The following is a 23,810-nucleotide window of genomic DNA, read 5'->3' as shown; positions in this document are numbered from 1 at the left end:
TGTCTATACAAAGTATTGACTTTGGGGGGATGAATAGTTATACACTCTCAAGTTTTCTGTTGTTTTGTCTTATTTCTTGTTTGTTTCACAGTAAAAAATATTTTGCATCTTCAAAGAGTAGGCATGTTGTGTAAGTCAAATGATACAAACCCCCCCAAAAAATGTATTTTAATTCCAGGTTGTAAGGCAACAAAATAGGAAAAATGCCAAGGGGGATGAAAACTTTCGCAAGCCACTGAACTTAATAGGATTATCATATTCGTAATGGTATGCACTGTGTACACTATCTAGCTGTTATTATGGTATTGTGTTATTAATAACATTAAGATAACATGCTTTGAATCTTACTATATGTTTACAGTACTCCACAGCGGAGATTGGAGTATCTGTCCATAGGACCACTTTAAGCCGCACACTCCACAGAGCTGGGCTTTACGGAAAAGTGTCCAGAAAAAAGCCATTGCTTAAAGAAAAAGCACACACGTTTGGTGTTCACCAAAAGGCATATGGGAGAGTATTATGTATCCCCAAACATATGGAAGATGGTACTCTGGTCAGATTAAACAAAAATTTAGCTTTTTGTCCAAGGAAAACGCTGTGTCTGGCGCAAATCCAACACCTCTCATCACCCCAAGAACACCAGCCCAAACAACTACCTCTTTACCTACTGTATTTATTTATTAATTTATTTTGCTCCTTTGCACCCCATTATTTCTGTCTCTACTTTGCACTTTCTTCCACTGCAAACCAACCATTCCAGCGTTTTTTTAGTTTTTATTTTACTTGCTGTGTTGTACTCACTTCGCCTCCATGGCCTTTTATATTTTTATTTATTTATACATATATTTGTTTGCCTTCACCTCCCTTATCTCACCTCACTTGCTCACATTGTATATAGACTTATTTTTTTTTCACTGTATTATTGACTATATGTTTGTTTTACTCCATGTGTAACTATGTGTTGTTGTATGTGTCGAACTGCTTTGCTTTATCTTGGCCAGGTCGCAATTGTAAATGAGAACGTGTTCTCAATTTGCCTACCTGGTTAAATAAAGGTTAAATAAATAAATAAATAAAAAATCCCCAGCTGTGGGGATGTTTTTCATCGGCAGGGACTGTGAAACTGGTCAGAATTGAAGGAATGATGGATGGCTTATAGAGACATACCCCAAGAGACTTGCAGCTGTAATTGCTGCAAAAGGTGTCTATACAAAGTATTGACTTTGGGGGGATGAATAGTTATACACTCTCAAGTTTTCTGTTGTTTTGTCTTATTTCTTGTTTGTTTCACAGTAAAAAATATTTTGCATCTTCAAAGAGTAGGCATGTTGTGTAAGTCAAATGATACAAACCCCCCCAAAAAATGTATTTTAATTCCAGGTTGTAAGGCAACAAAATAGGAAAAATGCCAAGGGGGATGAAAACTTTCGCAAGCCACTGAACTTAATAGGATTATCATATTCGTAATGGTATGCACTGTGTACACTATCTAGCTGTTATTATGGTATTGTGTTATTAATAACATTAAGATAACATGCTTTGAATCTTACTATATGTTTACAGTACTCAACAGCGGAGATTGGAGTATCTGTCCATAGGACCACTTTAAGCCGCACACTCCACAGAGCTGGGCTTTACGGAAAAGTGTCCAGAAAAAAGCCATTGCTTAAAGAAAAAGCACACACGTTTGGTGTTCACCAAAAGGCATATGGGAGAGTATTATGTATCCCCAAACATATGGAAGATGGTACTCTGGTCAGATTAAACAAAAATTTAGCTTTTTGTCCAAGGAAAACGCTGTGTCTGGCGCAAATCCAACACCTCTCATCACCCCAAGAACACCATCCCCAGCTGTGGGGATGTTTTTCATCGGCAGGGACTGTGAAACTGGTCAGAATTGAAGGAATGATGGATGGCTTATAGAGACATACCCCAAGAGACTTGCAGCTGTAATTGCTGCAAAAGGTGTCTATACAAAGTATTGACTTTGGGGGGATGAATAGTTATACACTCTCAAGTTTTCTGTTGTTTTGTCTTATTTCTTGTTTGTTTCACAGTAAAAAATATTTTGCATCTTCAAAGAGTAGGCATGTTGTGTAAGTCAAATGATACAAACCCCCCCAAAAAATGTATTTTAATTCCAGGTTGTAAGGCAACAAAATAGGAAAAATGCCAAGGGGGATGAAAACTTTCGCAAGCCACTGAACTTAATAGGATTATCATATTCGTAATGGTATGCACTGTGTACACTATCTAGCTGTTATTATGGTATTGTGTTATTAATAACATTAAGATAACATGCTTTGAATCTTACTATATGTTTACAGTACTCCACAGCGGAGATTGGAGTATCTGTCCATAGGACCACTTTAAGCCGCACACTCCACAGAGCTGGGCTTTACGGAAAAGTGTCCAGAAAAAAGCCATTGCTTAAAGAAAAAGCACACACGTTTGGTGTTCACCAAAAGGCATATGGGAGAGTATTATGTATCCCCAAACATATGGAAGATGGTACTCTGGTCAGATTAAACAAAAATTTAGCTTTTTGTCCAAGGAAAACGCTGTGTCTGGCGCAAATCCAACACCTCTCATCACCCCAAGAACACCATCCCCAGCTGTGGGGATGTTTTTCATCGGCAGGGACTGTGAAACTGGTCAGAATTGAAGGAATGATGGATGGCTTATAGAGACATACCCCAAGAGACTTGCAGCTGTAATTGCTGCAAAAGGTGTCTATACAAAGTATTGACTTTGGGGGGATGAATAGTTATACACTCTCAAGTTTTCTGTTGTTTTGTCTTATTTCTTGTTTGTTTCACAGTAAAAAATATTTTGCATCTTCAAAGAGTAGGCATGTTGTGTAAGTCAAATGATACAAACCCCCCCAAAAAATGTATTTTAATTCCAGGTTGTAAGGCAACAAAATAGGAAAAATGCCAAGGGGGATGAAAACTTTCGCAAGCCACTGAACTTAATAGGATTATCATATTCGTAATGGTATGCACTGTGTACACTATCTAGCTGTTATTATGGTATTGTGTTATTAATAACATTAAGATAACATGCTTTGAATCTTACTATATGTTTACAGTACTCAACAGCGGAGATTGGAGTATCTGTCCATAGGACCACTTTAAGCCGCACACTCCACAGAGCTGGGCTTTACGGAAAAGTGTCCAGAAAAAAGCCATTGCTTAAAGAAAAAGCACACACGTTTGGTGTTCACCAAAAGGCATATGGGAGAGTATTATGTATCCCCAAACATATGGAAGATGGTACTCTGGTCAGATTAAACAAAAATTTTGCTTTTTGTCCAAGGAAAACGCTGTGTCTGGCGCAAATCCAACACCTCTCATCACCCCAAGAACACCAGCCCAAACAACTACCTCTTTACCTACTGTATTTATTTATTAATTTATTTTGCTCCTTTGCACCCCATTATTTCTGTCTCTACTTTGCACTTTCTTCCACTGCAAACCAACCATTCCAGTGTTTTTTTAGTTTTTATTTTACTTGCTGTGTTGTACTCACTTCGCCTCCATGGCCTTTTATATTTTTATTTATTTATACATATATTTGTTTGCCTTCACCTCCCTTATCTCACCTCACTTGCTCACATTGTATATAGACTTATTTTTTTTTCACTGTATTATTGACTATATGTTTGTTTTACTCCATGTGTAACTATGTGTTGTTGTATGTGTCGAACTGCTTTGCTTTATCTTGGCCAGGTCGCAATTGTAAATGAGAACGTGTTCTCAATTTGCCTACCTGGTTAAATAAAGGTTAAATAAATAAATAAATAAAAAATCCCCAGCTGTGGGGATGTTTTTCATCGGCAGGGACTGTGAAACTGGTCAGAATTGAAGGAATGATGGATGGCTTATAGAGACATACCCCAAGAGACTTGCAGCTGTAATTGCTGCAAAAGGTGTCTATACAAAGTATTGACTTTGGGGGGATGAATAGTTATACACTCTCAAGTTTTCTGTTGTTTTGTCTTATTTCTTGTTTGTTTCACAGTAAAAAATATTTTGCATCTTCAAAGAGTAGGCATGTTGTGTAAGTCAAATGATACAAACCCCCCCAAAAAATGTATTTTAATTCCAGGTTGTAAGGCAACAAAATAGGAAAAATGCCAAGGGGGATGAAAACTTTCGCAAGCCACTGAACTTAATAGGATTATCATATTCGTAATGGTATGCACTGTGTACACTATCTAGCTGTTATTATGGTATTGTGTTATTAATAACATTAAGATAACATGCTTTGAATCTTACTATATGTTTACAGTACTCAACAGCGGAGATTGGAGTATCTGTCCATAGGACCACTTTAAGCCGCACACTCCACAGAGCTGGGCTTTACGGAAAAGTGTCCAGAAAAAAGCCATTGCTTAAAGAAAAAGCACACACGTTTGGTGTTCACCAAAAGGCATATGGGAGAGTATTATGTATCCCCAAACATATGGAAGATGGTACTCTGGTCAGATTAAACAAAAATTTAGCTTTTTGTCCAAGGAAAACGCTGTGTCTGGCGCAAATCCAACACCTCTCATCACCCCAAGAACACCATCCCCAGCTGTGGGGATGTTTTTCATCGGCAGGGACTGTGAAACTGGTCAGAATTGAAGGAATGATGGATGGCTTATAGAGACATACCCCAAGAGACTTGCAGCTGTAATTGCTGCAAAAGGTGTCTATACAAAGTATTGACTTTGGGGGGATGAATAGTTATACACTCTCAAGTTTTCTGTTGTTTTGTCTTATTTCTTGTTTGTTTCACAGTAAAAAATATTTTGCATCTTCAAAGAGTAGGCATGTTGTGTAAGTCAAATGATACAAACCCCCCCAAAAAATGTATTTTAATTCCAGGTTGTAAGGCAACAAAATAGGAAAAATGCCAAGGGGGATGAAAACTTTCGCAAGCCACTGAACTTAATAGGATTATCATATTCGTAATGGTATGCACTGTGTACACTATCTAGCTGTTATTATGGTATTGTGTTATTAATAACATTAAGATAACATGCTTTGAATCTTACTATATGTTTACAGTACTCCACAGCGGAGATTGGAGTATCTGTCCATAGGACCACTTTAAGCCGCACACTCCACAGAGCTGGGCTTTACGGAAAAGTGTCCAGAAAAAAGCCATTGCTTAAAGAAAAAGCACACACGTTTGGTGTTCACCAAAAGGCATATGGGAGAGTATTATGTATCCCCAAACATATGGAAGATGGTACTCTGGTCAGATTAAACAAAAATTTAGCTTTTTGTCCAAGGAAAACGCTGTGTCTGGCGCAAATCCAACACCTCTCATCACCCCAAGAACACCATCCCCAGCTGTGGGGATGTTTTTCATCGGCAGGGACTGTGAAACTGGTCAGAATTGAAGGAATGATGGATGGCTTATAGAGACATACCCCAAGAGACTTGCAGCTGTAATTGCTGCAAAAGGTGTCTATACAAAGTATTGACTTTGGGGGGATGAATAGTTATACACTCTCAAGTTTTCTGTTGTTTTGTCTTATTTCTTGTTTGTTTCACAGTAAAAAATATTTTGCATCTTCAAAGAGTAGGCATGTTGTGTAAGTCAAATGATACAAACGCCCCCAAAAAATGTATTTTAATTCCAGGTTGTAAGGCAACAAAATAGGAAAAATGCCAAGGGGGATGAAAACTTTCGCAAGCCACTGAACTTAATAGGATTATCATATTCGTAATGGTATGCACTGTGTACACTATCTAGCTGTTATTATGGTATTGTGTTATTAATAACATTAAGATAACATGCTTTGAATCTTACTATATGTTTACAGTACTTCAATGTTATTGTTTTGGTTTTACTAATGAGATGGTACATCGCTCAGAGGAATCACTCTCCCACACTGAGAAGGCAGGAACAAAGACCATGTTTGAGGTGAACAAATATGAGTCAATATTTGCAGACAACACCAAGATTAGAGCAGTAAATGAGTCTTTCTATAATTAAAGGGGCCAATGTGTGACATCAGGGTCAACATTTAAAAATGGTTTTATATACAGTGCCTTCGGAAAGTATACAGACCCCTTGACTTCTTCCACATTTTGTTACGTTACAGCCTATTCTGAAATGTATTAAATAAAACAATTTTCTCATCAATCTACACATAATACTCCATAATGGTTTGCTCTGAGACTTAAAATTGAGCTCAGGTGCATCCTGTTAAGATTGATCACCCTTGAGATCATTCCTCAACATGATTGGAGTCCACCTGTGGTGAATGCAATTGATTGTACATGATTTAGAAAGGCACACATCTCTCTATATAAGATCCCACAGTTGACAGCGCATGTCAGAGCAAAAATCAAGCCAATTAGGTCAAAGGAATTTTCCATAGAGCTCCAAGACTGTGTCGAGGCACAGATCTGGGGAAGGGTACTAAAACATTTCTGCAGCATTGAAGGTCCCCAACAACACAGTGGCCTCCATCATTCTTAAATGGGCTGGCAGCCCGGCCAAACTAAGCAATCGGGGGAGAAGGGCCTTGGTCAGGGAGGTGACCAAGAACTCGACGATCACTCTGACAGAGCTCAGGAGTTCCTCTGTGGAGATGGGAGAACCTTCCAGAAGGACAACCATCTCTGCAACACTCCATCAATCAGGGTTTTATGGTAGAGTGGCCAGTCGGAAGCCACTCCTCAGTAAAAGGCACATCACAGTCCATTTGGAGTTTGCCAAAATGCACCTAAAGACTCTCAGACCATGAGAAACAAGATTATCTGGTCTGATGAAACCAAGATTTAACTATTTGGCCTCAATGGCAAGCATCACATCTGGAGGAAACCTGGCACCATCCCTACAGGGAAGCATGGTGGTGGCTGCATCCAACTTGACAGAGCTTGAGAGGATCTGCAGAGAAGAATGGGAGGAACTCCCCAAATACAGGTGTGACAGGCTTGTAGCGTCATAACCAAGAATACTCAAGGCTGTAATCGCTGCCAAAGGTGCTTCAACAATGTACTGAGTAAAGGGTTTGAATACTTATGTAAATGTAATATTTCCTGGGGTTTTTTCAATATAAATGAGCAAACATTTCTAAAAATCAGGTGTTGCTTTGTCATTATGGGGTATTGTGTGTAGATTGATGAAGGAAAAAAATATTTTATCAATTATAGAATATGGCTGTAACCTAACAAAATGTAGAAAAGGTCAAGGGGTCTGAATAATTTCCGAATGGACTGTATTCAAATATGATTTTCTTGCAGCTTCAAAGGTGTAGTTACGGGAATAAGAGTTTAGATCGGCACAATGAGACCATGACCCTTAGCAACAACAAAACATTTACATGTCATTCTAAATGTCACACGAAACATGGACACTGCATGTTTCTTTGTCATGCCTGTGGCCAAGACTGCTTTAGTCAACTTCTCTATCCTTTATAGCCATGCTAAACCTTCCAGAAGAATGAAAAAGATAAACCACAGCATTTCTATATTTTTTAAGTTGATATAATAATTTAATTCAATAATATAATACAATGGCTTCTGTCAACAAAATCAATGATGATAATAATAACAAATAATGATGTCATTATAATCATTAAACTCTTCAGGCAGTGTGAGTGTTTGTGTTTGTGTGTGTGTGTGTGTGTGTGTGTGTGTGTGTGTGTGTGTGTGTGTGTGTGTGTGTGTGTGTGTGTGTGTGTGTGTGTGTGTGTGTGTGTGTGTGTGTGTGTGTAAACTAAACATCACATTCTTGCTTCCTCTGTCCTTGTTTCCTCTTTTCCTTTCCTCTCCTTGACAGTGCATTGGAGCTCGAGTGTAGGAACCTTCCCTCCTCTCCTCCAATGTGCTTTGAGAGGGAAGAGGAATGGAGGAAACACTCACATCCTATCTCCTTGCCTCCTTCTCAAAACCCATTGGATACGAAGGTGAGAGGGGAGGGACCTCTGACCTTCTTATCCAATGAGCTTTGAGAAGGAGACGAGGAATGAGAATGCAACTAATCAAGGATTGAGAATCTCACAAGGACAGAGGAAGCAAGAATTTGACAGCTATTAAAATGTTTTTGACAGTGCCAGACTGACTGACTAACTAAGCTACCATAATACCCATGGCCTGTCTAGAAACAATCCCTAGCCCCTACTGCCCAGAGTCTAGACACTTGTGGAGATCTGAGGGGGAATGATGGCTGGTGACATTGTGAGAGCTCCACCTTACCCTCTGATAGACTTGGTGGAATTTCGGTTACACCTGTCCAATTCTCTCAGATCTTCACAAGTGTCTTCGGGTAGGGGCTAGGGGTTGTTTCTGGACAGGACCCCCAACTTTTGAGTGTGTGGTGGACCTACAGCATGACACGTGAGGCATTGGTTGGATGTTTAATCCCATTGCTATACACACAGAGATGTGCACAGGTGTAAACTGGACACACCCACGGCAACCTATCAGTCTGATCCCACGGCAACCTATCAGGCTGATCAGACAGGTCTGGATAGCTGGAGACCTGCTGTAAACAGTGGAAGGATATATTCACATGTCCAATTTTCACACCCTAGCTTCATTCCGGCTAGTTAAATGTGCAACCACTGATTAACTAAAGCCAGGGGCATATCTCTACTCTAGCATTAGCTATTGTTGTTTTGGCTGTATAGCATCATTTAATAAGATTACCAATGGTTAACTAGGTAAATAGGCTATGTCAGTCAGCTAACCATTTACAGCTGTGGATCGGTATGGGCAGCTATTAATCAATTCATTCATAGATAATAAATGAAGAGATTAATAGAATGGAGTTAGAAGGGTGATCTCCTACTTTGAATGGAAGTGTTGGTTGTGCACTTCAAATAAAATAAAATAAAATAAAATTGTATTTGTCACATGCGCCGAATACAACAGGTGTAGATCTTACCGTGAAATGCTTACTTACAAGCCCTTAACCAACAATGCAGTTCAAGAAATGGAGTTAACAAAATATTTACTAAATAAACTAAAATTAAAAAAATTATAAAAAGTAACACAATAAAATAACAATAACAAGGCTATGTACAAGGGGTACCGGTACCGAGTCAATGTGCGAGGTGAGTAATCTCTGTTCTGATATCCAGAAGCTCTTTTCGGTCAAGAAATAGCTCAGTTGGTTGTGAGCCCATAAAACGGCAGCCATCCCGTCCGGCGCCATTATAATAATTGACCAGGCATTCCACATTTAACCCCACCCACATTTGAACATCGAAATATCAAGTCGTTTTTTGGTTTTATATTTCGATATCTTTTAAAAAATAAAAAATAAGCTGTTTTCACGTTCCCGATTGCTCCATTTAAACTCAGGAAAACAAACGATCAAAATGTACACTGACCAAAATCTTACCTCAGGAATCTTGATTTATTGTTGTCCACAAAGTAGGCTAATTATCTTAACAACATAGATACCAAAATGTTCTGTCAATCCTCCAGATCAACATTAATTCCCGCACTTTGGCTGTTCTTAAATCGCGTGCAGTATCACACAACCTCTTTATCACTTGACTGTCATTCAGAAAATCCTTTCCTGTATAAGCTGATGTTGTGTAATAATGTCCCCACGTAACTAAAGAGCTAAACATCAAACTTGCATCAAACAACTATTATGCATAATTATAAGAACACTGTTAATGACAGTATCATGTTTTATTATTATTAATCATATTAAAGTTACTCTTTCTGTTTGAAGCATTGGATTTTGCAATCACATACATTATTTTGGATATGTGTGCCCATGAAAACTTTTTTCACACCGTAACATAGGGAGATATAAAATGTTACATGGTTACAGTACACTTCTGAGATCTCCATACAAAAAAAAAGTCAGAAAGCAATATTCAGGAATGTCACAGAATCAAGGTCAATGTGTAATTCAATTGTTAACTGCTTAGTATATGATATAACAACAAACAACAGTATCATAAATGTAAGGTAAGAAAGGTAGTGTTTTATGTCACATGATTTTTGTCAAATCTGTAAAGACTCCAAGCATGAGAAAGGGTTTAAACATAGGTTTTAATTCAACTCATGAATTATATTGAATGTATCTACGTCATCTCTTTATATCTTAATGTAATCACACATTTGAGGGGGAAATTATTATGAATGACTTTGCAACAGCTTCAAGCAGTTGTCCACTACAATTAAAACTCATTGGTACCCTAGTTTATAGAAAGACCCAAATATGCTCTGCTAAATATTAAGAGTAAAACAACATAAATGCATCGTAGCCTCAAAATGTCAGACAGGTGTGGGAATGATGTGGGATTCATGTGAGAAGAATAACCTTTCCTCAGGTTCAGAGGCAATGTTTGTAATAGAGAATGGATCCATTTGAAAAGGGCACAAAATAACCTTTAGGCAAGAGTTACACGTGTGCTTTGCACACGGCCTCATAACTAACAACAGTGATTGAGCGTTCAACACCTCATACCTGGCTGGGCTGACAAGAATGGCCTGTTGGATACTGTTTCAAGATTAAAAGTTTTAATGTCACATGCACAAGTACAGATAAAATGCCTTTCTTGCAACTCAAAGCCCAACAACGTAATAATCAATAACAATGTAATACTAGAAGAAAAAAAAATCAAGAAATATGAAGAACACAATAAGTAAGTAAACATACTATATACAGGGTCAGTTCCAATACCATATTTATAATGTGCAGGGATACTAGAGTGATGGGAGGTATATATGTATAGGGGTAAGGTGACTAGGCAACAGGAAATAAGATAAACAGAGTAGCAGCAGCTTGTATGTGATTGGGTGTGCGGATGTGTAGAATCAGTATAAATGTATGTGCATATTATTTTATTTATTTATTTATTTCACCTTTATTTAACCAGGTAGGCAAATTGAGAACACGTTCTCATTTACAATTGCGACCTGGCCAAGATAAAGCAAAGCAGTTCGACACATACAACAACACATAGTTACACATGGAGTAAAACAAACATACAGTCAATAATACAGTGAAAAATAAGTCTATATACAATGTGAGCAAGTGAGGTGAGATAAGGGAGGTGAAGGCAAACAAAATATATATATAAATAAATAAAAATATAAAAAGGCCATGGTGGCGAAGTAAATACAATATAGCAAGAAAAAAAAGAAAAAAAAACACTGGAATGGTTGGTTTGCAGTGGAAGAAAGTGTAAAGTATAGATAGAAATAATGGGGTGCATAGGAGCAAAATAAATAAATAAATAAATACAGTAGGTAAAGAGGTAGTTGTTTGGGCTAAATTATAGATGGGCTATGTACAGGTGCAGTAATCTATGAGCTGCTCTGACAGCTGGTGCTTAAAGCTAGTGAGGGAGATAAGTGTTTCCAGTTTCAGAGATTTTTGTAGTTCGTTCCAGTCATTGGCAGCAGAGAACTGGAAGGAGAGGCGGCCAAAGGAAGAATTGGTTTTGGGGGTGACCAGAGAGATATACCTGCTGGAGCGCGTGCTACAGGTAGGTGCTGCTATGGTGACCAGCGAGCTGAGATAAGGGGGGACTTTACCTAGCAGGGTCTTGTAGATGACCTGGAGCCAGTGGGTTTGGCGCCGAGTATGAAGCGAGGGCCAGCCAACGAGAGTGTACAGGTCGCAGTGGTGGGTAGTATATGGGGCTTTGGTGACAAAACGGATGGCACTGTGATAGACTGCATCCAATTTATTGAGTAGGGTTTTGGAGGCTATTTTGTAAATGACATCACCGAAGTCGAGGATTGGTAGGATGGTCAGTTTTACAAGGGTATGTTTGGCAGCATGAGTGAAGGATGCTTTGTTGCGGAATAGGAAGCCAATTCTAGATTTAACTTTGGATTGGAGATGTTTGATGTGAGTCTGGAAGGAGAGTTTACAGTCTAACCAGACACCTAGGTATTTGTAGTTGTCCACATATTCTAAGTCAGAGCCGTCCAGAGTAGTGATGTTGGACAGGCGGGCAGGTGCAGGCAGCGATCGGTTGAAGAGCATGCATTTAGTTTTACTTGTATTTAAGAGCAATTGGAGGCCACGGAAGGAGAGTTGTATGGCATTGAAGCTCGCCTGGAGGGTTGTTAACACAGTGTCAAAAGAAGGGCCAGAAGTATACAGAATAGTGTCGTCTGCGTAGAGGTGGATCAGAGAATCACCAGCAGCAAGAGCGACATCATTGATGTATACAGAGAAGAGAGTCGGTCCAAGAATTGAACCCTGTGGCACCCCCATAGAGACTGCCAGAGGCCCGGACAACAGACCCTCCAATTTGACACACTGAACTCGATCAGAGAAGTAGTTGGTGAACCAGGCGAGGCAATCATTAGAGAAACCAAGGCTGTCGAGTCTGCCGATGAGGATGTGGTGATTGACAGAGTCAAAAGCCTTGGCCAGGTCAATGAATACGGCTGCACAGTATTGTTTCCTATCGATGGCGGTTAAGATATCGTTTATGACCTTGAGCGTGGCTGAGGTGCACCCATGACCAGCTCTGAAACCAGATTACATAGCGGAGAAGGTATGGTGGGATTCGAAATGGTCGGTAATCTGTTTGTTGACTTGGCTTTCGAAGACCTTAGAAAGGCAGGGTAGGATAGATATAGGTCTGTAGCTGTTAGGGTCAAGAGTGTCCCCCCCTTTGAAGAGTGGGATAACCGCAGCTGCTTTCCAATCTTTGGGAATCTCAGACGACACGAAAGAGAGGTTGAAAAGGCTAGTAATAGGGGTGGCAACAATTTCAGCAGATAGTTTTAGAAAGAAAGGGTCCAGATTATCTAGCCCGGCTGATTTGTAAGGGTCCAGATTTTGCAGCTCTTTCAGAACATCAGCTGACTGTATTTGGGAGAAAGAGAAATGGGGAAGGCTTGGGCGAGTAGCAGAGGGGAGGGCAGTGCTGTTGACCGGGGTAGGGGTAGCCAGGTGGAAAGCATGGCCAGCCATAGAAAAATGCTTATTGAAATTCTCAATTATAGTGGATTTGTCGGTGGTGACAGTGTTTCCTATCTTCAGTGCAGTTGGAAGCTGGGAGGAGGTGTTCTTATTCTCCATGGACTTTACAGTGTCCCAGAACTTTTTTGAATTTGTGTTGCAGGAAGCAAATTTCTGCTTGAAAAAGCTAGCCTTGGCTTTTCTAACTGCCTGTGTATATTGGTTTCTAGCTTCCCTGAAAAGTTGCATATCACGGGGGCTGTTCGATGCTAATGCAGAACGCCATAGGATGTTTTTCTGTTGGTTAAGGGCAGTCAGGTCAGGAGAGAACCAAGGGCTATATCTGTTCCTGGTTCTAAATTTCTTGAATGGGGCATGCTTATTCAAGATGGTGAGGAAGGCATTTAAAAAAAATATCCAGGCATCCTCTACTGACGGGATGAGATCAATATCCTTCCAGGATACCTCGGCCAGGTCGATTAGAAAGGCCTGCTCGCTGAAGTGTTTCAGGGAGCGTTTGACAGTGATGAGTGGAGGTCGTTTGACCGCTGACCCATTACGGATGCAGGCAATGAGGCAGTGATCGCTGAGATCTTGGTTGAAAACAGCAGAGGTGTATTTGGAGGGCAAGTTGGTTAGGATGATATCTATGAGGGTACCCGTGTTTACGGAATTGGGGTGGTACCTGGTAGGTTCATTGATAATTTGTGTGAGATTGAGGGCATAAAGCTTAGATTGTAGGATGGCTGGGGTGTTAAGCATGTTCAAATTTAGGTCGCCTAGCAGCACGAGCTCTGAAGATAGATGGGGGGCAATCAGTTCACATATGGTGTCCAGAGCACAGCTGGGGGCAGAGGGTGGTCTATAGCAGGCGGCAACGGTGAGAGACTTGTTTTTAGAGAGGTGGATTTTTAAAAGTAGGAGTTCAAATTGTTTGGGAACAGACCTGGATAGTAAAACAGAACTCTGCAGGCAATCTTTGCAGTAGATTGCAACACCGCCCCCTTTGGCCGTTCTATCTTGTCTGAAAATCTTGTAGTTGGGGATGAAAATGTCAGGATTTTTGGTGGTCTTTCTAAGCCAGGATTCAGACACGGCTAAAACATCCGGGTTGGCAGAGTGTGCTAAAGCAGTGAACAAAACAAACTTAGGGAGGAGGCTTCTAATGTTAACATGCATGAAACCAAGGCTATTACGGTTACAGAAGTCATCATTATGTGTGATCAAGCAAATGACGGAGTGAGTGTTTGTGTGTGTGTTGGAGTGACAGTGTGTGTGAGTGTGTAGGGCCCTGTGAGTTTGCATAGAGATAGTGCAAATACTGAAATAAAAGGTCAATAAATATACATGGTAAACTCGGTCCGTGTAGCTATTTTGTTAGCTATTTATCAGTCGTATTGCTTTGGGATAGGAGCTGTTCAAGATCCTGTTGGTGTCAGACTTGATGCACCAGTACCTCTTGCCATGCAGCAGCAAAGAAAAGAAAATAAAATCAAATGTTATTTGTCACATGTGCCGAATACAACCTTACTGTGAAATGCTTACTTACAAGCCCTTAACCAACAATTCAGTTCAAAAATGGAGATTAAAAAAAATATTTACTAAATAAACTAAAGTAAAAAATTTAATAAAAAAGCTATATACAAGGGGTTACCGCTACTAAGTCAATGTGTGGGGGTACAGATTAGTCGTGGTCATTTGTATGTATAGGTAGGGGTAAAGTGACTATGCATAGATAACAAACAGTGAGTAGCAGCAGTGAAAAAAACAAAGGGGGGGGGGTTAATGTAAATAGTGCGGGTGGCCATTTGATTAATTGTTCAGCAGTCTTATGGCTGGGTAGAAGCTGTTAAGGAGCCCTTTGGTCCTAGACTTGGCGCTCCGGTACCGCTTGCCGTGCGGTAGCAGAGAGAGCAGTCCATGACTTGGTTGACTAGAGTCTTTGACAATTTTTTGGGCCTTCCTCTGACACCGCCTAGAATGTAGGTCCTGGATGGCAGGAAGCTTGGACCCAGTGATGTACTGGGCCGTACGCATTACCTTCTGTAGCGCCTTGCGGTCAGATGCAGAGCAGTTGCCATACGAGGCAATGGTGCAACCCATCAGGATGCTCTCGATGGTGCAGCTGTATAATATCCTTTTGAGGATCTGGGGACCATGACAAATCTTTTAATTCTCCTGAGGAGGAAAAGGTGTTGTCGTGCCCTCTTCACAACTGTCTTGGTGTGTTTGGACCATGATACTTTGTTGGTGATGTGGACACCAAGGAACGTGAAGCTCTCAACCTGCTCCACTACAGCCTGTCGATGTGAATGGGGGCGTGTTTGACCCTCCTTTTCCTGTAGTCCACGATCAGGTCCTTTGTCTTGCTCACGTTGAGGGAGAGGTTGTTGGCCGGGCACCACACTGCCAGGTCTCTGAACTCCCCCCTATAGGCTGTCTCATCATTGTCAGTGATCAGGCCTACCACTGTTGTGTCGTCAGCAAAAGTAATGATGGTGTTGAAGTCGTGCTTGGCCACACAGTCGTGGGTGAACAGGGAGTACAGGAAGGGACTAAGCACGCACCCCTGAGGGGCCCCAGTGTTGAAAATCAGCGTGGCAGATGTGTTGTTGCCAACCCTTACCACCTGGGGGCGGCCCGTCAGGAAGAACAAGATCCAATTGCAGAGGGAGGTGTTAAGTCCCAGGGTCCTTAGCTTAGTGATGAGTTTTGTGGGCACTATGGTCTTGAACGTTGAGCTGTAGTTAGTGAACAACATTCTCACATAAGTGTTCCTTTTTTCCAGGTGGGAAAGGGCAGTGTGGAGTGCGACTGATATTGCATCAACTGTGGATCTGTTGGGGCGGTATGCGAATTGGAGTGGGTCTAGGGTTTCCGGGATGATGGTGTTGATGTGAGCCATGACCAGTCTTTCAATGCACTTCATGGCTACCGACTTGAGTGTTACGGGGCGGTAGTCATTTAGGTAGGTTAAACACTCAAGTTGGTAGCCATGAAGTGCATTGAAAGACTGGTCATGGCTCACATCAACACCATGCTTTCTTGGGCACAGGGACTATAGTGGTCTGCTTGAAACATGTAGGTATTACAGACTCGGTCAAGGAGAGGTTAAAACCTCTACGGGATCGGTGTCCCTATACTGGGACGGTTGAGCTAACGTGCGCTAATATGATTAGCATGATGTTGTAAGTAACAGCAAACTTTCCAGGGCATAGACATGTCTTATATGGGCAAAAAGCTTAAATTGTTGTTAATCTAACTGCACTGTCCAATTTACAGTAGCTATTACAGTGAAAAAATACCATGCTATTGTTTGAGCGGAGTGCAAAACAACAAAAAACTTTTATCACGGCAACTGGTTTGATACATTTACCTCTAAAGGAAAATAATGTACTTACATTCAGTAATCTTGCTCTGATTTGTCATCCTGAAGGTCCCAGAGATAAAATGTAACATAGTTTTGTTTGATAAAATCCATTTTAATATTCAAATGTAGGAACTGGGTTCTACAGTTTGAACCCCTGCTGTCTCTGGCTCCACACCCACCCCGTCCGGCCATCTAGATGTGTGAAAGTGAGTGTATAAGCTAATGATCCATCATGAATGACATTCCTGGAAGCGTGTAAGCTTAAATGTTGTATTACCATATAATTTTGTATGTTCTCTATAGTTATGTACTTGAAAATGTATCAATTGACCTATTCGACACATTTGGGCAGACTTGATACAAAATATTGTCCAGTATTGCAATACTTCACTGGATCTATCTGGGAATTGCACACACACTGCTGCCATCTGGTGGCCAAAATCTAAATTGCGCATAAACTGCAATATTATATTATTGCCTTTCTCTTGCATTTCAAAGATGATGAAAAAAAAAAAAAAAGAAAACGCAGTTTGTATTTTTGTTTGTATTATATTTGACCAGATATAATGTGTTATATTCTGCTACATTAATTTCACATTTTCACAAACATCAAAATGTTTCCTTTTAAATGGTTTCAAGCATATGCATATCCTTGCTTCAGGTCCTGAGCTACAGGCAGTTAGATATGGGTATGTCATTTTAGGCAAAAATAAAAAATAAAAAAAAGGGTCTGATCCGTAAAAGGTTTTAAAGGCCTTTTTCACATTGGCTACGGAAATTATGATCACACAGTCGTCTGCAACAGCTGGTGCTCTCATGCATGCTTCAGTGTTGCTTGCCTTGAAGCGAGCATAAAAGCTATTTAGCTCGTCTGGCAGGCTCGCGTCACTGGGCAGCTCGCGGCTGGGTTTCCCTTTGTAGTCTGTAACAGTTTGCAAGCCCTGCCACATCCGACAAGCATCAGAGCCAGTGTAGGAGGATTCAAATTTAGTCCTGTATTGACGCTTTGCCTGTTTTATGGTTCGTCTGAGGGCAGAATGTCTTATAAGCGTCTGGATTAGTGTCCCACTCCTTGAAAGTAGCAGCTCTAGCCTTTAGCTAAGTGCGGATGTTGCCTGTGATCTATGGCTTCTGGTTGGGAAATGTACATACGGTCACTGTGGGGACTACGTCGTCGATGCCCTTATTGATGATGCCGGTGACTGAGCTGGTATACTCCTCAATGCCATTAGATGAATGCCGGAACATATTCCAGCCTATGCTAGCAAAACAGTCCTGTAATGTAGTATCCGTGTCATCTGACCACTTCCGTATTAAGCGGGTACTTCCTGCTTTAGTTTTAGCTTGTAAGCAGCAATCAGGAGGATAGAATTACGGTCAGATTTGCCAAATGGAGGGTGAGGGAGAGCTTTGTATGCGTCTCTGTGTGTGGAGTAATTATTGTCTCGAGTTTTTTTTCCTCTGGTTGCACATGTGACATGCTGGTAGAAATTTGGTAAAACGGATTTAAGTTTGCCTGCATTAACGTCCCCGGGCCACTAGGAGCGCCGCTTCTGGATGAGCATTTTTTTGTTTGCTTATGGCCTTATACAGCTTGTTGAGTACATTCTATAGTCTATGGCTTAGGTAGTTGTGGACAATTTTCCAGGCCTTCTTTTCATGTCCCGTGATATTCAGGTCCTCGAAGGCAGGGAGCTCGGCCCCAGTAATGTACTGGGCTGTTCGCACATTTGGATCCCCAACAACCCCAATAGGTGTTGGCTACAGCTACTCTTCCTATGCTGATGATCACCCTTATCTAGGCATACTGATGTGATTTGGCTAACATGGGCAAAATGTCCAATGTTTGATATTTGCACTTGAGACCTTGACATGCAAATCCACAGTTGCATTATGTTCTTCTTTGTGTGTTCTGTACCTAATAGAGTATGGGGATTTTGTTTCTTGGACGGACCTTTACTCTTGGACTTAATTTCTCATAGCTTATCCATAATACAATATCCAATCCCATAGCCCTCATAGACTTGGGTTCAGACCATGGAAAGGAAAAAGCTGTTCCTCCTCACCACTTTTCTCAATCTGTCTGTTTTAGAAAATGCACTACACTTCAAAGTACCCACATGGTTTCTTTGAAGGATATTTCTCACAAACAGAACATGTACTCCAGACCAACCCATTTACGTAAAAAAATAAAAACTTTCGTTAGTGTACACTTCAAATGGAAGATGTTTCACCAGCCCAGTCCAAACGGCTTGGCATGTGGTACGGAAAATGCATAAATGGCAACAGGGAGCCACTTGAAGCAAATCTATACTTTTGTCGTATGATTTCCCTCTTCCTTCTATAATGCTCTGCAGCTGAGGAGTGCATGGGGAAAGCAAGCATTCAGTGAGAGACTCTTTAGGATGTGCTGTAGCTCCTCCATACACAAACAGACAGACGGCAGGAGGAGCTGTCTAATTGACACTCACTCCAGAATGTTGATGCTCCAACAGCCGATCAATAGGAAGGTATGAGAACGTCCTGAAGGAAGAAGATAACAGATGGAGAGAGAGCGCATGGGTACACACGAAGGGGTTGGAGAGATTTAAACATGCTACTATGATTCTTTCATTCTGGATATGATTGATTTTAGAGCATGTAAGGCCGGTTTAGGCTTGGTGAGCAGTTGGAAATGTGGAGTGTGGGTCAGAGGTTGCTTATGGGTGAATGGTGTACAATTTGATGGTCTTGACAACAGCATATAATGGATGTTTGGTGAACAAGGTTACTGCTTGGCAACTGCTTGTATAAGACAACGTCGACACATCCTTTAACACATCCTCAACATCTGGGTTCATTGTTGTCTCACAGTAGTTTCCCGACCATTGTTAGGGTTAGCCAATGACAGTGAAGCAAAATTCACTGTCTAGATTCAGCATTGTTGTACGTAGTTATTTCATCATGATTGATATGCAGTATAACCCAAACAACCACAAATTCTATGGAAATCAGCTTTCTTAAAATGCCCATTATGTGTGTTGGCATGTTGGTGATCCTAAACGGAGTAGACCCAGTTTGGGAAACCCTGTCTTAGACACTGATGTAAGGTCAGTTTTAGCATTTTCCCTTTACTGGTTAAGGTTATGCTTTGGTGAGGGTAAGCTGATCATAGATCTGTGCCTGAGGGCAACTTCTACCCAGAGCCAAGTAGCAAACAGTGCGTGGATGACAGCCTTTTCAGTAGAGCTTCTGTCCATTCCCAGTACATCCCTGTAGCACTCAATCACACACTGAGACACAGTGAGCTGAGGAGTGGATCCAGTGACAGTTATGATTTATGTAGAGCCTGGAAATGTGTTAAACATCAGGAAGACATTATATTATGCATCAGCCTACTCTTGGTGGACGTTTTGTTTCCCCTTCCTGGGAAACTCTTCGGAAACACTGACGCAATTTGTCTCTGAATATACCAATGTTGTGACTGCCACACCAGAGAGGAGTTCCAGTTATGTTTTGTATATGTAATATCTAGTTTTTTTTTAAATGCATGCAAGGAAAGCCTCAGCCTATGAAAACGACGGAAGAATTTGAAGCAAATATTCATGGAGTGCAGACAGAGTAATGTGGTTGTTTGTAGGATAAGTATGCACTAAAAAGTGGAGATTGATGGGGCGTTGAAAGGAAATGGCTGAAAAAGAGAGCCCTCTCTAAATGTTCCATTTACTCATAGAATGCTTTCCCCTGCAATGGAGGCATAGATTCATTTAACTGTGTCTGGTGGAAGAGAAATGGGTAGCAATGTAACCCAGATAGTGCAGTAGGATGGATGGATCACACTACATTAAGAGAGGGGTGGAATAAAGGCATGGAGAGAGGGGTGGAATAAAGGCATGGAGAGAGGGGTGGAATAAAGGCATGGAGAGAGGGATGGAATAAAGGCATGGAGAGAGGGATGGAATAAAGGTATGGAGAGAGGGGTGGAATAAAGGCATGGAGAGAGGGGTGGAATAAAGGCATGGAGAGAGGGATGGAATAAAGGCATGGAGAGAGGGGTGGAATAAAGGCATGGAGAGAGGGGTGGAATAAAGGCATGGAGAGAGGGGTGGAATAAAGGCATGGAGAGAGGGGTGGAATAAAGGCATGGAGAGAGGGGTGGAATAAAGGCATGGAGAGAGGGGTGGAATAAAGGCATGGAGAGAGTGGTGGAATAAAGGCATGGAGAGAGGGGTGGAATAAAGGCATGGAGAGAGGGATGGAATAAAGGCATGGAGAGAGGGATGGAATAAAGGCATGGAGAGAGGGTGGAATAAAGGCATGGAGAGAGGGATGGAATAAAGGCATGGAGAGAGGGGTGGAATAAAGGCATGGAGAGAGGGATGGAATAAAGGCATGGAGAGAGGGATGGAATAAAGGAATGGAGACAGGGGTGGAATAAAGGCATGGAGAGAGGGGTGGAATAAAGGCATGGAGAGAGGGGTGGAATAAAGGCATGGAGAGAGGGATGGAATAAAGGCATGGAGAGAGGGATGGAATAAAGGCATGGAGAGAGGGATGGAATAAAGGCATGGAGAGAGGGGTGGAATAAAGGCATGGAGAGAGGGGGAGAGAGGGGTGGAATAAAGGCATGGACAGAGGGATAGATAGCAGAAAGGGTCATATGGAAGCTTGCTAACTATCCAATGCCTAGTCCATATGTCATGACTATCCCACTTCCATCCTCCTTTATCACTGACTCCTCTTTTTCGGGTCCATTTTTTCTTGTGTAGTCTTTCCTATTACAAATAAGAGAACTAGTCTGCATTCTAAAAATACACATGCTCTTGCCATACTCTTCATAGACCTCTCTACTATTAGGCTATGCATCACATACATATCTGAGGGCACAGATAGAACTGGATTTAAAATCTGACTTTGACTCCGAAGATTCCATATGCCATATCCATTTTCAAAATGTCTGGAACCCCGCGAGCAATTGGCAGTTAAGGCTGCTCTCTCAGCCGGTCCAGAGAGAGGATGGCATGGGGTGAGCCATCTCCTCTTGCCTGTTGACTCTGGGTGGTAGTGGGTGCTAATGATCCCTGACATACTCAACATAATGGGTCAAGAAGGAGCTTTGTCACACTTCATCACGTAAACCACAAATGCCTTTAGAAGGCCTACAGCCATATTACGGCCATATTTTGGCCATATTACAGCCATGTTACAGCCATATTACAGCCATGTTACAGCCATGTTACAGCCATGTTACAGCCATGTTGGAGCTAGTATAATGACTACACCATTATAAACTTTTTAAGACTTAAGAAGGATCAAAGTAGCCTTCGCTCTGTGGTATGTGACGGAAGGAGGCAGCTTCTTGGTCAATACTGAGCACTGCTACCAGGTCCCCAGTGTCCGGTCTGAAGCATGAAGTCACGAGCTCTGCTGGTCGGCTACTGCGTAGCAACCTAGCGGTTCCAAAAGCCCTGGTCTGCCCTAGAAGGCCTATGTAAACGATCAGAAGAACGGACAACAAAATTATAATTTGATGCCGTTTTGGGGGTGTATCCTGAGATGAGATTGTCCAAAACATGGCTAACAATAGCTGCACAATCCTTTTGATAAGCCACCTGTTGATGAACTGAGCTCAAATACTCTGTAGTCTCAAATACTCTAAAGCCTTGATCACATTGGCAGTTTGAAGTGACTCAAATCCACATTTTTTGCATAGCCGATTTGAATCTGTTCTTTTGCCTGCAGTCTGAACAGCCAAAAGGCACATTGGATTGGACATTTCAAGCCACCTTCATAGGTTTTACCTGACACCTGAAAGTACTCACCTGGTCAGTCTATGACATGGAAAGAGCAGGTGTCCTTAATGTTTTGTATACTCAGTTCATTTGAAGGTTAAGGTGGGAGTGTATGTTATGTGGTGGGTGCTGTCCAGACTGTTAAGGTGGGAGTGTATGTTATGTGACGGGTTCTGTCCAGACTGTTATGGTGTGAGTGTATGTTAAGTGACATTTTGAATGCTTAGCAGGACAGGAAAATGGTCCAATTCAAGCAATTATCAGGAGAACATCCCTGGTCATCCATACTGCCTCTGATCTGGCGGACTCACTAAATACACATGCTCAATTTGTAATGCTGTCTGAGTGTTAGAGTGTGCCCCTGGCTCTCTGTAAATAAAAAGAAAACAAGAAAATGATGCCATTTGGTTTGCTTTATATAAAGAATTTGAAATTATTAAACTTATACACTTTTACTTTTGATACTTAAGTATATATATATATATATATATATAAATGTTTTATTATTTCACCTTTGTTTAACCAGTTAGGCCAGTTGAGAACAAGTTCTCATTTCCAACTGCGACCTGGCCAACGTAAAGCAAAGCAGTGCGACAAAAACAACAACCCAGAGTTACACATAAACAAATGTACAGTCAATAACAGTATAAAAAATATATGTACAGTGTATGTAAATGTAGAAGAGTAGGGAGGTAAAGCAATAAATAGGCCATAGAGGCAGAATAATTACAATTTAGCATTAACACTGGAGTGATAAATCAAATCAAATCAAATGTATTTGTCACATACACATGGTTAGCAGATGTTAATGTGGTGTAGCGAAATGTTTGTGCTTCTAGTTCCGACCATGCAGTCATATCTAACAAGTAATATAACCTAACAATTTCACAACAACTACCTTATACACACAAGTGTAAAGGAATGAATACGAATATGTGCATAAAAATATATGAATGAGTGAAGCGCCGAACGGCATAGGCAAGATGCAGTAGATGGTATAGAGTACAGTATATACATATGAGATGAGTAATGTAGGGTATGAAAACATTATATAAAGTGGCATTGTTTAAAGTAGCTAGTGATACATTACATCAAGATGGCAAGATGCAGTAGATGGTATAGCGTACAGTATATACAGTAAATTGCTAACAAATTTAGTCCCAGATTATTCTTCCAATGGAGAAGTAAATGAACAGTTCCAGCACTGTAGGAGCTGTATTTACTAAGCTTTGTTTCGGGACAAACTGGAGAGAGAATGGCGCCGAAGGAGATAGCTGCCGTTTTACGAACCCGTAACCAATTGTCCTATTGTGTATGTTTTTCCGCGTTATTTGTAACTTATTTTGTACATGATGTTTCTGCCACCGTGACTTATGGGACCGGAAAGAGCTTCTAGATAGGGCAGCAATTACTCACACCGTACTGGAGGAATATATCTTCTTCAACGAGTGTGTCGGGATTTACTTCAGACAAACATTTCACAGGAGAAAGAGATGGAGGTAATGGGGATGAAGATCCGGGTGCCTTGTAAGGATCCGACGCCGAGAGGGTAATCTACCTTTACCATTGGTTCTATTAGCCAACGTACAATCAATCAATAATAAAATAGACAAACTACAATCACGTACAGTATGTCCTGCGAACGGGATAATAAAAACTGTAATATCTTATGTTTCACCGAGTCGTGGCTGAACGAGGACATTAATAACATGGCGGGTTTTAAGCTTTTTCGGTAGTTAGAACAGCTGTCTCTGGTAAGACAAGGGGTG

At 41.1% G+C, this 23,810-nt stretch overlaps 1 protein-coding gene across 2 annotated transcripts in view; it reads right to left on the bottom strand.

Moving 5' to 3' along the window:
* LOC139542599 (metabotropic glutamate receptor 4-like) overlaps positions 1-23,810 on the bottom strand; it is a 277,141-nt gene that overhangs the window by 234,911 nt on the left and 18,420 nt on the right. The gene's annotated exons all lie outside the window — the stretch shown is intronic.

The sequence above is a fragment of the Salvelinus alpinus genome, chromosome 2, assembly GCF_045679555.1.
Source record: "Salvelinus alpinus chromosome 2, SLU_Salpinus.1, whole genome shotgun sequence".
Lineage (NCBI taxonomy): Eukaryota > Metazoa > Chordata > Actinopteri > Salmoniformes > Salmonidae > Salvelinus > Salvelinus alpinus.
This window is presented reverse-complemented; position numbering and strand designations above follow the sequence as displayed.